A 16,345-nucleotide genomic window follows, 5' to 3' on the forward strand; every position below is an offset into this window, starting at 1 on the left:
CCAAATGTCATGGTGACTGAAGACAACTCAGAGCAGAGAGAAATCAATTTATATTTAACTGAAGGATTTTCACCTTACAGCATGATTCTGTTTAGTTGCTCTTCTGCTTTGTAATTCTCTTATTTTTGTGCATATAATTTCAGTTAGTACCTTCAAACTTCTGCAAGGATTACCACACTAGGGTGCTTAGTTTAGAAGCACTATTTATGTTTTAGATAGTCATAAACTGACACTTAGATATCCACATTATATGGGCATCCAACTCCTGATTTTACAATCCAGGATAGGATCGTCTAAAACTAAAGAATGTGCATCTGGCAAGGAGGCAAGGTCTATGTGTGTTCTGGGTAGGACTTGAGAAGGCTAAAAATATGGACATTCTTTCCCCAATGCAGAAGGGGAAAGAATGGCCATGTCCATAAGGTCAACGTTGGGAGTTAGACCTGCTACTTGGAACATCCAGGGAATCCTTGGTGGAAGGGTCAGTAATCCCCCTGAACCCACTAGGACCAACCTTTATTGTGGATGGTTTATTTATCTTTATATACCACTTTTCCTGTGGACATTGCAAAGGATCCAAGATGGTTTCTTTTCCCTAAAGCAGTGCTAGAATGTAGAGCCAGAATCCAAGATGGCAGTGCATGAAGATAGCAATGGTTGAAGGCAGAGGCTCTATCTTTGATCCTGGTGCTCTTGTGGGTAGCAGTGGAGAGGGACAGTTGCTGTCCAGAGACACCATAATGGGCCAACTACTGTGTGAATAGGTCAAGGTAGGTTAAGGAGGTGGGTGATGGTAGGGCTTGATTTCCTGTTGAATGTATTGGTGCAATCACATCCATTTCACCATGCATTTTAGAACAGGTTCTATCTACAACAACAGATCCTTTTCTACAATTATAGGGGAACTTCAGATGTCCTGACTTGGATGTTTGATTTCTCATTTAACATTCTTTCTAAAATGTCCTTTGATCAAGTCAAAATATCACTGGGCAGATGAGCCCATTTTCAAAGGATTTATGTTTCAGACTTTGAGTGTTTGTGGGCCAATGATCAGAAGCAAACATGGGTGCTAGAGGTTATTAGCATCATATTAGTGCCCGCATTTACTTCTGCCCCATGATCAGAGCCCCCGAGCATATGAAACAATGCACTTGCGGGCTCTGACCGCAAGTAGCATGCAAATGCAGGCTAAACATATTCCTCCCCAATGATCAGTGGGCAGAGCACCAAACATTGGCACACTGCACGTGGAAAACCCTAAGCCATCTCAGAGCTGGCAATAGGGTTTGTGCAGGGCTTTTTTGAGGGGGTACTTGGGGGTACTGAGTACCGGCACCTTTTCCATTGTCTCCTAAAATTGACCCATGGTCCCCAAGTTTTAATGAAAGAGCTCAGGCTCTACACACCAATTCTGCCTTGTCATAGATTCTGTGACTGGTTGCAAGGGGCCTGACTATTGTGAGGTGGATCCCTCAGTGATCACCCCATTCCTGAAGGGTGTCCTGGCATTTTGAGTATCGGCACCTTTTTCGCTAGGAAAAATGCACTGGGTTTGCGGAACATTGGGGAGAAATAGAGAGCCCTGTCCAGCATGCATTCACATGCTAGCAGGCCCCCAATCCCATTCCCCCACTGCAGGAGCCCTGAACCCCCACCCCAAGCTGATGACACAGGGGCTGGAGGTTTTGACCGCCAGCTCCCCTGACAATTTCACCCCCCCAAAATGTCCTGGTGGCTCGGTGGCTGCAAACTCAAGCACCCCCACCAAACCTGGTGGTCTAGCTGCCCACCCCCGGTACCTTAACTGTAGAACTGAACTCAGGATCTTCAGTTTCTGCCAATACTGAATCTGTGACTGAAACTGACTACTCGGCATTAGCAGAAACTGAAATCATAAATAAAACTTCCCCCACTCCATTCTCTACATCTGATCAAAAAAGTATCCTAAGCTGACCCCTCCTCAGCTGCATCCCCCTCTTCCCCCCTCTACGATCACTTCCCCCATTCGTTCCTGCCCTGTGCCGCTGCTCAGTTTGCAATGCCTGCTGAGACTTCCCACAGCAGCCTTGTGAGACTGCTGTGGAAGGTCCTGGAAGTCATTTTGTGATTGGACCTAGCATGGGCAGGAGTGAGTCTCCTGCCCATGCAGATTCCATTGTCAAAATGGCTGTAGGGACATTCCACAGCAGCCTCACGAGACTGCTGCAGGAAGTCTTGGCAGCCATTGGAAATGGAGCAGCGGTACTGGACAGAAATAATAAGGTTTGTTCCTGCCTCCAAAGACTCCACTAGACCAGCAGGCCTTCCTAAAGTAGGCTTGGAGAAGGCCTATAGATGGGATGGGGCGGGGGGGGGAAGTGTTCACAAGGCGGGGAGGAGTTTTGGGTTTCACTCCCGGTGAAACAATGAAATTAACTTTTTAGTATGTGCTTTGTTGCACAGATTGCAAAAATACCAAAATACATCTCAGTGCATCCTGCAGTAAGCCCTGTTAAGCTGCGGTAAGCATGCTAAGGCATACTGCAGCTTAGTAAAAAGTCCCTTACAGGGGCCCTTTTAATAAAACTCTAATGGACATTAGCATATGTTAAGTGTCACATGGCCTAGAGGGTGTAAAACAAGATGCACAGTGTTTAGCGCACTCTAATTCCATAGTGCACTCTAAACTTTTGTAAAAGGACCCCTATATTTGGTTGAAAATTTGTTTAGATTTAGGAATCTGAACGTTTAGGGCCTGATATTGTGCCTGCCTTTCTGCTGAAATTCAGTTGCTCTTAACCAGAAGGTGCTGTTGAATGTCATCACTATCTGCTTCTGCCTCTGCATGCCCAGTTAGTGCCACATTGCAGCTGTTAGAGGTCACGATAACCATTTGAGGCCAGAGCCATGAAAGGCAGGAGCAAGTGGGCATTGCTCTAGCCCTTAGGACCCCCAAGATCACCATCCTAGCAAAGGTAGGCCTGAAGAAGCCTCAGGGAATGTGGACATGTGAGGGGCCTGGTCAAGGGGGGGGGGGGGGTTGTCCTTAGGGAAGGAAGGGAGAATTGGAATTTGGGGGAGGCAGGGGGTTTCATTGGGCGTATGGACACCTGCTTTCCCTTATGTGGGTCCCAAAGGATGTTCAGCTGGGGTCTGAATCGGTATCTTATGCTTGTCCTGGATGAATTTAAGCTGTGACCCGCATAAGATCTGGCAGGAAATTATGGAAATGGCCAAGATGTCATTCTGAGGTCAGTTGCTATGCGCTTTCTCTTTTTGCTGCTTGGTTTGTTGCCTTTTTTCTGGCTGTGGTCAGTATGTCTCATACGCAGTGCATTGTTTCTAGCAAAAAAGGTGCTGGCACTCAAATGCTAGACCACCCTTCAGGGGTGGGGTGATCGCTGAGGGGACTCACCCCACAATAGCCAGGTCCGCTGCAACCAGTCACAGAATCTGAGCTTTTTCATTAAAACTTGGGGTCCATAGGTCAATTTTAGCAGACAATGGAAAAGGTGCTGGTACTCAGTACCTCCTCAAAAAAAGCCCTGCTCATACGAATAAGGGAAATGTGATGGTTTTATCTCCGCCATTGTAGCAGAAACCCAGGCCAAGGTATCGGCCTGCTTATCCAACATTGCTGCCTGGATGTCCAACCGCCACCTGAAACTGAACATGGCCAAGACTGAACTTATTGTTTTCCCACCCAAACCCACTTCTCCTCTCCCTTCACTCTCTATCTCAGTTGATAACACCCTCATCGTCCCCGTCTCATCTGCCCGCAACCTCGGTGTCATCTTCGACTCCTCCCTCTCCTTCTCTGCGCATAACCAGCAGATAGCCAAGACCTGTCGCTTCTTCCTCTATAACATTAGCAAAATTCGCCCCTTCCTCTCCGAGCACACCACCCGAACTCTCATCCACTCTCTCATTACCTCTCGCCTTGACTACTGCAACCTACTCCTCACCGGCCTCCCACTTAGCCATCTATCCCCCCTTCAGTCCATTCAGAACTCTGCCGCACGTCTTATCTTCCGCCTTAACCGATATACTCATATCACCCCTCTCCTCAAGTCACTTCACTGGCTTCCGATCAGATACCGAATACAGTTCATGCTTCTCCTACTCACCTACAAATGCACTCGATCTGCAGCCCCTCCTTACCTCTCTACCCTCATCTCCCCTTACGTCCCTACCCGTAACCTCCGCTCTCAAGACAAATCCCTCCTTTCAGTACCCTTCTCCACCACCGCCAACTCTAGGCTTTGCCCTTTCTGCCTCGCCTCACCCCATGCTTGGAACAAACTCCCTGAGACCATACGCCGGGCCCCCTCCCTACCCATCTTCAAATCATTGCTCAAAGCCCACCTCTTCAATGTCACCTTCGGCACCTAATCACTTCATCTCTTCTCAGGAAATCTCATGTACCCCAACTTGACATTTCGTCTTTTAGAATGTAAGCTCTTCTGAGCAGGGGCCGTCCTTATTCGTTAATTTGTACAGCGCTGCGTAACCCTTGTAGCGCTCTAGAAATGTTAAGTAGTAGTAGTAGTAGTAGCAGATGTTGGAGCGATACTTCATTCGATGCCCGTAAATATCACAGGGAGGAGGCCCTGCTCAAGCTTTATCGGGAGGAGCCGTGTAGTTCCTGGGGCAGGATGTTTCCCACTCTCCCCCTGCAACCAAGGCCCCAGCACGGCTAGTTGTTGCCAAGGATGTGATTCCTGGCCCTGCATTTATGGAAGGCGTTAACGCTGAGACCAGTGGCGTGGGAATCACTGCCACAGGTATGGCGTCTGGAGTTGTTTCATCTGGGGAGGGCATTATTTCTTTTCCCTCCCCATTGTGGTGGTTACTCCGGAGACCTTGTGGCATGCTATTGAGAGACTTACTTCTTCAGTATCGCAATCTGCCCAGGAGACTTCTAACTTGTCCGTTAAGGTAGAAGTTTTGTCTCAATCCATTGATAAAATCAAAAAGGATGCTATGCAGAGTGAACAACATACTCAAGCTGAATTTGCAGTGATTAAGGGAAATTTTGCTAACTTATAAAGGATAATATAATTATCCATAGGAAATTTAAGCTGCTGGAATACTTCAATAGGCATCTGAACCTTAGAATATTGAATTTTTCCAGACCAGTAGGTGTTCCTCCTATGGATTTCTTTACAAAATTTCTCTTATCGAAAATTTGAAAATTTCCACAGACGCTATTCCTCTGGTCAATAAGATTTATTATTTACCTATCAAAAAGGCAAGTGGGGGAACAATGGAAAATCCTGGTCTGGAACAAGAGGACTTGAAAGACTTATCTGCTATTTCAGAGGTATCTAATATCGCTACCTTATTTATTTCCTTTGTGTTTGTGGAATTATGAGACTGTTCTTTAAGAACTTTCAGCTACCCTTTTGTGGTCAAAGAATATGGTTATATCCAGATGCGAACTAAACCAAAAAATAGGGTAGAGCCCTCTGTAGTGTACATCCAATATATATCAATAAATCTTGAGAGTGCTCTAGTGGTCTGGCTCCAGCAAAACTATGCTACAGGAGGAAAAAGCCTCACAAAGCTCAAAAAGCCGCTAAAAGCAAAGAAAGCAGAGCTGCTTCATCATTGGCTTAAGAAGGGCATAAAAAACCTCCTGGTAAACTTGAACTGTTTTACTCTACGTTGTGGGAGAGTACTTAGCTAAATAACTGCGAAAGTATGTTACTCAAATCTCTATTAGTGTGTGTTAACGCTAGAGACACCTATAGGAATATAATGGGTGTCTCTATCATTAGCCCGCATTAATTTCTAGCGTGCCCTAAAAAGTTAGCTGCCTACAGCGAGGCTTAGTAAACAGGGCCCGTAGTGCGCACTAACAATTAGCATGCACTAAATGATAAGATGCCCATTATATTCCTATGGGCATCTTCCCATTTAGCGCACACTACTTAGTACATAAGTAATGCCACACTGGGAAAAGACCAAGGGTCCATCGAGCCCAGCATCCTGTCCACGACAGCGGCCAATCCAGGCCAAGGGCACCTGGCAAGCTTCCCAAACGTACAAACATTCTATACATGTTATTCCTAGAATTATGGATTTTTCCCAAGCCCATTTAGTAGCGGTTTATGGACTTGTCCTTTAGGAAACCGTCTAACCCCTTTTTAAGCTCTGCCAAGCTAACCACCTCCACCACATTCTCCGGCAACGGATTCCAGAGTTTAATTACACGTTGGGTGAAGAAAGATTTTCTCCGATTTGTTTTAAATTTACTACACTGTAGTTTCATCGCATGCCCCCTAGTCCTAGTATTTTTGGAAAGCGTGAACAGACGCTTCACATCCACCTGTTCCACTCCACTCATTATTTTACATACCTCTATCATGTCTCCCTAGTATAAGGACCCCTAAATTGGTTTGTGAATGTGGAATTATAATCTGCTCGAACAATGTCTTCCTAATATTGATCCTGAGGCGGTCATGATTTTTTAAACACTGTATCTGGATAGTGGCTGCTGCTGAATATTCGGATAGAGTGGGAAGGTGCAGAGAAGGGCGATGAAAATGATAACGGGGATGGGACGACTTCCCTATGAGGAAAGGCTAAAGCGGCTAGGGCTCTTCAGCTTGGAGAAAAGGTGGCTGAGGGGAGATATGATAGAGATCTATATAATAATGAGTGGAGTTGAACAGGTAGATGTGAAGTGTCTGTTTATGCTTTCCAAAAATACTAGGACTAGGGGGCATGCGATGAAGCTACAAAGTAGTAAATTTAAAACGAATTGGAGAAACATTTTCTTTACTCAACATGTAATTAAACTCTGGAATTCATTGCCAGAGAATGTGGTAAAGGCGGTTAGCTTAGCAGAGTTTTAAAAAAGGTATGGACGACTTCCTAAAGGAAAAGTCCATAGACCATTATTACATTGGACTTGGGGAAAATCCACTATCTCTGGGATAAGCAGTATAAAATGTTTTTTACTTTTTTGGGATCTTGCGAGATATTTGTGACCTGGATTGGCCACTGTTGGAAACAGGATGCTGGGCTTGATGGACCTTTGGTCTGTCCCAGTAAGGCAATACTTACGTTCTTATGTAGCAGTATTCGGAGGGTGGAGATATCCAGCTGCTATCTGAATATCTTTTTTGGGGTAGATTTAGGACAGCCTTTCTGCTGTCCCATATTAACTGGATAATTATCTGGCTAGGGATTGTAAAAATCACTGCCACCCAGATAACCTTTATCTCTGCCCTGGCTCCAGCTCTAAACTACCCCAAAATTATCCAGGTAGTACCGAGGCAGTCTGTAAAAATATTCAGGGACGCCATCTGGATACTCATGCTAAATATCTGTCTTGGAGGGACTTTTCGGGGTAACAGACGTTGCTGCCCCAATAAGTTTATTTAAATATCAACCCCTGTATTGCTATGCAAAATCTAAATGAAATATATATATGCATACATACCTGTAGTCAGAGCTTCTAAAGGGTTCCTCCTGGTTCATGAGCAATGCTGCATCAGACCCATGTTGTGGAAATTTAGACTCCACACAGATAAATATAATGAAATATAAACTTTGAGAAATTGTTTAAAGAAAGACACACCAGGTAACATCCTTGGTCCCATTCATTCCTGTTCATAACCACATCAGACAGTATCTCCCTAGTCTATGGTTTACTGTATTGCTCCATAATCCAATAAGCAAAGTTCTAAATACCTGTATTTGCCTGGAAGGCTAGTATCTTATCATCAGAGTCTGACTTGATGCTGCAGTAAATATTGACTATTCTGCTCTTCAAAAAGCCAAGGCTGCCTTTTAATTCTTTAGAAATCATTCATCTGTGGTTACCTGTAACCTTGGGCAGCACAACAGTTTGTCATTAACTTGCAATAGAGATAACATATCTTTTATGTCTCTCTTTATCAACACCCTTAAGAGTAATAGGATTGCTCCTTGAGTTCACCAAATTTTCAGTTTAATCATTAAGAGGAAACTTTTCTAAGAGGAAGCTTAGACAAAAAGGTCTTGGTGCCTATTCTATGTACAGTATGCAGCATGAGGTACCTATGTGCCAGTAATGTGCAAATTCACACGTACAAATTTACACCTGCTCCGAAGATGGTTTAAATGTATGCATGTATACTGTGTGTGTACTGGAATCTTTTATAAAATGTGTTTACATTGCAACTTCACCTCTATTTTGTCAAAACTGCATTTTTTTGTAATGCCTATGGGGCCCTTTTACTAAGCACCGGTAAGCCCACTGCAGGTTTACCACATGCCAATCCAGAATTACTGCAGGAGTTCCCACCCTTAGTGTGCACCGTGTCCAGCGCTATACAAAATGTCCTATTTTTGTAGCACCAGAACTTAACCGGTGGCTTACTGCTGGGCTAGAGTAGGAGCCCTTACCACCATCTCACTGTGTGGCAGTAAGGGCTCCCCACCGAAATGGCCGTGTGGTAAGTGGTTCACTTACCTCACAGCCATTTCTTTTTCCCAAAAATGGGCAGCCTTTTACCCGCTGTGGTAAAAGGGGGCCTCAGTGCGTATCAAAAACACATGCTGATGCTAGTGAACCCCCTTTTACTGCAGCTTAGTAAAAGGATCCCTATGTGCAGTGTTTTGGTGAACTTTCGGTGGCCGTACATTTTACGCACATAGGGCTGGATTCAGTAAATGGTGCCCCAAATTAGGTGGTATGAAAGGAGCAGATCACACAGGATAAGGTCCTTTTCTTGTGTGATCTGTTCCTTTCATACCGCTGTTTTGGATCTTGTGGATCGCTTGCCCTGCTGTTTCCTTGCCTCAAGTTAGGTGCCAAAAATGTACGTACTACATTAGTATTCTGTAAAGAGCACTTGCTCTTTTCAGAATACCAGCTTAGCGTGGATCTTGCAATTAACATTGGGCTCTGGATTTCTGCCTGTGTTCAACTTAGGATCAGAATTGACATTATTCTATAACATCATGCCTAACTTCTGGGAATACCCCTTGATTGCCCTATATTCCTCCCATAGCTATGCCCCCTTTGAGCTGTGTGCTATGACATTTAAAAATTAACTCCAATTATTGATTGTTGACACCTTGTTAAGTAATTAATTTCCATGCGCATCTGCCCTGAGAGCCCAAATTTGGGTAATCTATAATAGAATCTGAAGGATAATGTTTTTTTTTTAATGCGGTTTCCACGTGCAGAACAAGCTATACATGCAGAAAACATTTTAGAAAATTACCACTTACATCTGATTAGATTTTATTCTTCTGTCTTCTGATACCAGTTTGCTGTCTCTACCGCCATCTGCTGGTAGGGGGACTCAACCTGCTTGTCTGGACTATCTAGAAGTGATGATAAGTAAGATTCTAATTATTGGCTTATCCCAGAGGTTCTCAACCCAGTCCTTGGGACACCCCCAAGCCAGTCTGGTTTTCAAAATATCCACCATAAATAAGCATGGGATAAATTTGCATGCACTGCGTCCATTCTATGCAAATCCATCTCATGCATATTCATTGTGGGTATCCTGAAAACCTGACTGGCTGGGTGTGTCCTGAGGACTGGGTTAAGAACTCCTGGCCTATCCTAAGTTCAGAACTGGACTCCCACATGCTGCATTAGGGTTTCAGTTAATCAATGAACCAAATTTTAGGTTTGGAAGTTACTCTTTTCTGCAGTTTGACATATTAGAGATAAGGGGTCTTTTATGCCAGAGGAACTCTGTATTAAAGCAACAGAATTCCTAAGCAAGTCCACATTTATTCATATCAGGTGAGTGGAAATATTTCTGTGTTGTGCCATATATTATTTTCCTTTATATTTTCCTCTATTTTCATATGAAAATGTTGACAAGAAATATAATAGTAGCATAAGAGAAAATCCAGGCAATAAATAATGTAAATAATACAATGAATTGAAATGATGAAAAATAGTACTAGTCTGTATAGAGAGATTACAGACCATCCTCTTGACCTAATAACTATTAACTATTAAAATGGCACCAATTATCCACTTTCCTGGTAAATCATATTCTATTAAAGAAACAGAAAATACTATTTTGCCCTGCTTATTGAGCAGGAAAGTCTCTAAGGGACCCTTTCCGAGGCAGCACTAAAATGTGTCCTGTGCTATGATTAACGCATGGGTTTTCCACACGCTGAATCCATGTTTAGCATGGCTGTAAAATGGCCACATTTTCCATGTTTGGCAATAATTGACACGCGCTAATTTTCCCATTAGTTTATGAGTCCTTAACTATACCTATTTTCTGGGCGGCAAGAGCTCAATGTGGTTATTGGTTAGTGCATAGTGATGTAGCTGTGCTAACCGATTAGGGCTGGGCATGCCTGCTATCCGTCCCCAAATACACCCCCCCCAGTGCTAAAAAATAAAAAGTATTTTTTAGCACGGGGGAAGTGTATGCAGATGCAAAAACTACCGCAGGATGTCTGAGTGCACCCTGCAGCTTAGTAAAAGAGTCCCTAATTAAGCCAGATCTAAATAAACAATTTTACCTTTGATAAGAAATCAAAGATGATCCTATTACTAATACGTGTGGCTGTAATGTTTAAAAGCCTGGCCAGCTTATAATCGAAAGTAATCGCCGGCTATTTCCCAACACAAATCGGGATATGGCCGGCGATTTTGCAATTTTGCAAAAGCGGCGAAAAGCGTATAATCGAAAGCTACATTTGTGATAGCTTCGCCGCTTTCCCTTCGCCTCGTCGGTGAAAGTTCAAAGGGGCGTGTTGGCAGCGAAGTGAAGGCAGGACATGGGCAGGCTTGGGTGTGGCTACCAGATGGCCGGCTTTCACGGATAATGGAAAAATAAAACCCGGCGATAAGCAGTATTTTGCCGGGTTTACTTGGTCCTTTTATTTTCACGACTAAGCCTCAAAAAGGTGCCCCAACTGACCAGATGACCACCGGAGGGAATGGGGGATGACCTCCCCTTACTCCCCCAGTGGTCGCCAACCCCCTCCCACACTAAAATTATTAAAATACAAACCTTTTTTGCCAGCCTGTATGCCAGCCTCAAATGTCATACCCAGCACCCTGACAGCAGTATGCAGGTCCCTGGAACAGTTGTTGTTGGTTGCAGTGGACTGCAGAAAGGCAGAGCCAGGCCCATTCCCCCCCTTTCCTGTTCCACTTGTGGTGGGTAATGTTGAGCCCTCCCAAACCCCCCCAAAACCCACTGTACCCACATGTAGGTGCCCCCCTTCAGCCCTTAGGGCTAGGGTAATGGTGCACACTTGTGGGCAGTGGGTTTTGGGGGGGATTGGGGGGACTCAGCACACAAGGGAAGGGTGCTATGCACCTGGAAGCTAATTTGGTTGTTTATAAAAGATGTTTGAAGTGCCCCCTAGGGTGCCCGGTTGGTGTCCTGGCATGTGAGGGGGACCATTGCACTACAAATGCTGGCTCCTCGCACGGCCAAATGCCTTGGATTTCGCCGGGTTTGAGATCGCCAGCAGTTTTTTCCATTATCGCGGAAAAACAAAACTGGTGATCTCAAACCCGGCGAAATCAAAGGCATTTCGCCGGGCCACACGTATTATCGAAAAAAAAGATGGCCGGCCATCTTTTTTGAAAATACAGTTCCGGCCAGCTGTTGCGCCACCGCCAAAATAGATCGCCGGCGACCTATTTCGCCGGCAATGTTCGATTATTCCCCTCTGGGTTGCTCCAGAAACATCAGGGAAAACTGTAATCTTTTGTCCACAAAACAATACCTGTCACCCATTTTCTAGCTACTGGAGGCATGGCATAATGGTTTGGGGTGTGGCTTGGGATCCTGGGGGTGGCAGGGTTGAGTCCCACTGGGGTTTCTTGTGATGCAGGGCACATTAGATCCCTCTCAATTGGGCAACCCTCTGCTTGAGCACTTGAATATTAAAGGGGAGCTGCCCTGGTTGTGGACACTGAGGGCCCTTGGAACATCTCTCTCCCTCTTCTCTAAGCACCCCCCCCCCCTCTTTGTCCTACAGTCTCCCTTTTTCAGGGCTTGCCAAGTAGTGTTTAAACCATACCAGTTGTCAGCCCTGCCTAACAGGGAATCAACACATATTTTTAGAGAGTGGAGGCAGAGACCTTTGTATGCTGATAACTGTAAACATTGTATTTGTAACAAAATTAAAAATTGAAACTATTTGCAAATGTTGTGGTCCATTGCTATCATTGTAGCTGCCACTGTTCTTCATGGAACATCCTGAGCTCCCTCAGTATTTGCCCCTGAATGTCACGTAGGGCTCCCAGCTCCTGCTGTATGTCTCTGTTTATGCCTGTGACGCAGCAGGAGTTGGGCTAGGGTGGCTGTCAGGGTGTGACAGCTGTCAGGTGTGACAGCTGTTTCAGGGTAGGGCTCAGCTGCTGTGACCTGATGCCTACCTGCCTGGGGGAGCTCTTCCTGCACCCCTTCTTTCCCCTCCAGTGGGGGCATGTCCCTCCAAGGGTCCTCCTCCTCAACATCCTGCTGTTGCTGGGTGTGGCCCTGTTGTGGGGTGACAGGCACCTTCCATTGGCCAGGGTTCAATTAAACCTTCTCCCAGACTGGCTGGTTCATGATAGGCTGGTCCACTGCATGCTGCTCTGGGGCAGGCTGTGCAGCACCTGGAGGATGACCTGTGTGTTTAAAAGATTTGCAATATCAACACATCTATATAATGCTCTACCCATGGGTGCAGCCTGTATAATACTAGATTCCCCTATGAATAGACTCCTGATGGAAGTTGTCACTGAAATGAATACTAGAGTAGTACATCCATCCCCATTTACTTAGGAATCACAGAACACATCAGAATAATATAACAGGATCTTTAAAGCTTGGGACCAGAGTGGCAATAAGAGACTGTAAACACAGGCTAAGTATAATCAAGCAATAACATTAATATACAGTGCAGATCAAATTTCTGTAACACTCTACCATTAAGGCTATATACTATGATTTCTCTGTTACCTTATATTTACTGATATTGTGGCCTGGTACACTATTAAATTATCGGTGAGCTCACTATAACCCTCAAGGGCATGTGTCTACATTCGTAACTGGGCCCATCCCTAAGACTGAATGAAAACAAACTGTTGTTTCCAGTCTTCTAAAGACAATGATGTGACAAAGAAGTAAGCATAGAGTTCCACTGAAGTATGCAAAGAGATGTCCATTTTGCCCGTATGATGTTGGCGTTTGAGACTGAAGAGTTAAATATTTGAAAAGAAAACAGAACTTGAGTTTTAACAGTAATATGAAGTGTCTCCAAGAAAATTAGATCAACTTGTAAATAGCAAAGCTGCAGGCAAAGCAAACTGTGCTTAAGCGGTGAAGCGTAGTGGTTGTGACTTCCTTCTGAGAGACATAGAACCATCTACAGTATCTATTGACCAGACATGATATTTTGGGGCGTCTACTTGTTGTTCAGTGTGAAGATCCAAAACAGTTAATATTCAAACAGGAGGATAAGACTTTTTTGAGATATGCTAGTGACAGGAGAAAGTACAAAAGTGGGATCGCATGAGTCACTGAAGAAAAAGCAGGAGTAGAATCTCAGAAAACTGATTTCAGCAAACCCTTTTACGCAGCCCCGCACTGTCAACTTATACATAAACTAAATAATTTTGAGATGGGCTCTAAAGTGACTGGTTCAGAAACTGGGTGAGTAGGAAGCAACAAACGGTAGTGGTAAATACTGTCTATTCCGAGAAAATAGACTGGTATGCCTCAGGGATCGGCAACTGGTCTGGTTCTTTTCAACATTTTCATAAGACATTATGGGTCTATCAGGAAAGGCTTGACCTTTTGTGGATGACACCAAAATCTGCAAGGTGAAAACACGAAGAAAGATCTAATGAAGTGTGAAAATGGACTAGAGTTTGGTAGCCAGGATTTAATGCTTAAAAATACAGAGTCCTACATTTGGGTTGCAAAACACCTAAGAAAGTGGTATAATATCAAACTAGAGCAGGACCTGGGAGTGGTCATATCTGATGAGCTTAAGGTGGCCAAACAGGTAACTAAAGAGACAGCAAATCAAAAAGATGCAATTTCTCAGTGGACTGCTGCTGTTCCCATATTAAAAAAAATAGAAGGATGCTTTGATGCATAATGAGAGGAATGGCCCACTGGAAAAAGGAGAAGATTTTGCTTTTGCATACTTCATGTCTCTGGCATGTACAATTTATATCAAAATGATACAAATCAGGTAGAATCAGTCCAGATGGAAACTGCTACAATGATTACATCTTTATTAATAAAGATTTAAGGATAGACTTTATAGATATTAATGTGTATCCCTTGGAATAAATATAGAAAAGGGGAGATATGCTAAAGAATACCTACAAGGAACAAATGCATGGGAGCCTGGCATCTTTCAAAGGAAATAGGATTTTGGAATGAGGGATCATAGGATGAGGGTAAAAGGGGTTAGACTCAGGAGCAATCTAAAGAAATATCTCTTTACGAAAAGAGTAATGGATGTATAGAAGAGTCTCCCGGAAGAGGAGAAGACATTATCTGAATTCAAGAAAGGGTGAGACAAGTATAACATCTATCAGGGAGAGTAAGGTATTGTAGAAATGAATGATTTGTGTGGATACATAGACTATATAGACCATATGCATACCCTATGGACCCACTATTCAGTGGAATTTACTAGTTAGGAGTTTCTCCTACCTGGATAAGTCCTGCTCACCAAGTCATACCCAGGGCTGTGCCTAGGGTCTCCGGCGCCCCCCTGCAGTTGGCCCCGCCCCCGAAAACGATCGCTACACTACCCACCCTCTTCTCCCCAGATCCTTTTCCTTTTTTTTTTTGTTTAAATTTACCTCTGTCCGGTGACAGCGTAGCGTTAGTGAGAAGGAGGTGGTGCTCCCCCGCCCCGACGTGTCAGTCTTCCCTTCGCTCAGTGTCCCGCCTTCTTCTGATGTCATTTCTGATGTCAGAAGAAGGCGGAACTGAGCGAAGGGAAGACTGACACATCGGGGCGGGGGAGCGCCGCCTCCTTCTCACTAAACGCTACGCTGCCGCCGGACAGAGGTAAATTTAAACAAAAAAAAATGAAAAGGATCTGGGGAGAAGAGGGCGAGGTAAGCATGGTGCGGTGGGGCAGCCCCCAGAGGATGGCGCCCTCCTGCCATGCTTACCTCGCTTACCGTGTTGGCACAGCCCTGGTCATACCGGATTTTCAGCGACACTTATCCGGATAATCTGCTGAAAATCTGGTTAGGCTGCCTCAGCACTATCTGGGCAGGGCTGGGGCAGTGGGAGGGCAGAGTCAGGGCACAGCAGGAAGTTATCCAGTTAGCAGCAATATTCAGTCTGTTAACTAAGAAACTACCCAGATAATTAGGACAGCAGTCTTCCCAGGCTTTGGAGTTCATTTAGATATAAGGAAAAAGCAAAAGCAAAAGTGCTGCCCATGACTTTGCTCAATTAGCCCTGCAGGAATCTCATAATGAGGATCCCAGCTAGTCTGGGTTGCTGGAAATAAATAGATGACTTGGGATGAGACTGGCTGTAACTCACCAGAATTTACAGAGTCATTGCCTTTGCTGGGCCCTCATTGTCTTTGGGATTGCTGAAGCCCATTGTTTGGTCCCTGTGATCCATACCTGGAGTACTGTTTGCTGCAGCCCTACATACATTGAATAAAAGACCCAAAGAGTGGATTGTAGAGCACTACTTCGGAGAGGTCCTTGGGATACGCAGAGGGGAAAATGTTAGTCCCAGGATATTGTACAAATTAATGAGTCCTTCAGACGTTATCTCACTAGCATCCATTTCCTTATAAATGAAGAGGTGAGTTCCAAAATCTGTTATTTTTTTTTATCAAAATCAAGTTCACACTGGAAATAGGTAGCCATAAGATGTGCGAAATTTGCATTAAAAGGTATGTATTCATAAGGTACATGATATTCAATGAAAAAAATGTTGGATAGAATTCTTGAAAATAAAAACTTGCTTTTAACCAGAAAACAGCTTTTTTGTACTTAACAGGTTTTGGAACTCACCTCTTCAAACACAGTCACCTGCCTCATATCTAAGTGTATGGATTACAGCTATAACTCAATTTTGTGTCGTTTTTAATCATTACTTACTCCCCAGTTTGATCATCCTATCTCAGGACTGAAAGGAGGGTCTTTGCATATCCAAGTTAACGATTGTGACAGGCCGATATTCAGCCCATGGCAGTCAGCATTTTTTCAAACGCTGATAGCTGGGGGCAGAATTAGGCCCAGATATTCAGTGTTGTACTCTGTCCGGTTATCGACACTGATTGAGATGGCTGTGTCTGCCCAAATCTTCTGCGGGGCCTGGCTGATATTCAGCGGGGACCCATACAAAAAAACTTTGGGGGAACTTCCCTCTGATCTCCTCTCCCATCCCCA

The sequence above is a fragment of the Microcaecilia unicolor genome, chromosome 1, assembly GCF_901765095.1.
Source record: "Microcaecilia unicolor chromosome 1, aMicUni1.1, whole genome shotgun sequence".
NCBI classification, from domain to species: Eukaryota; Metazoa; Chordata; class Amphibia; order Gymnophiona; family Siphonopidae; genus Microcaecilia; species Microcaecilia unicolor.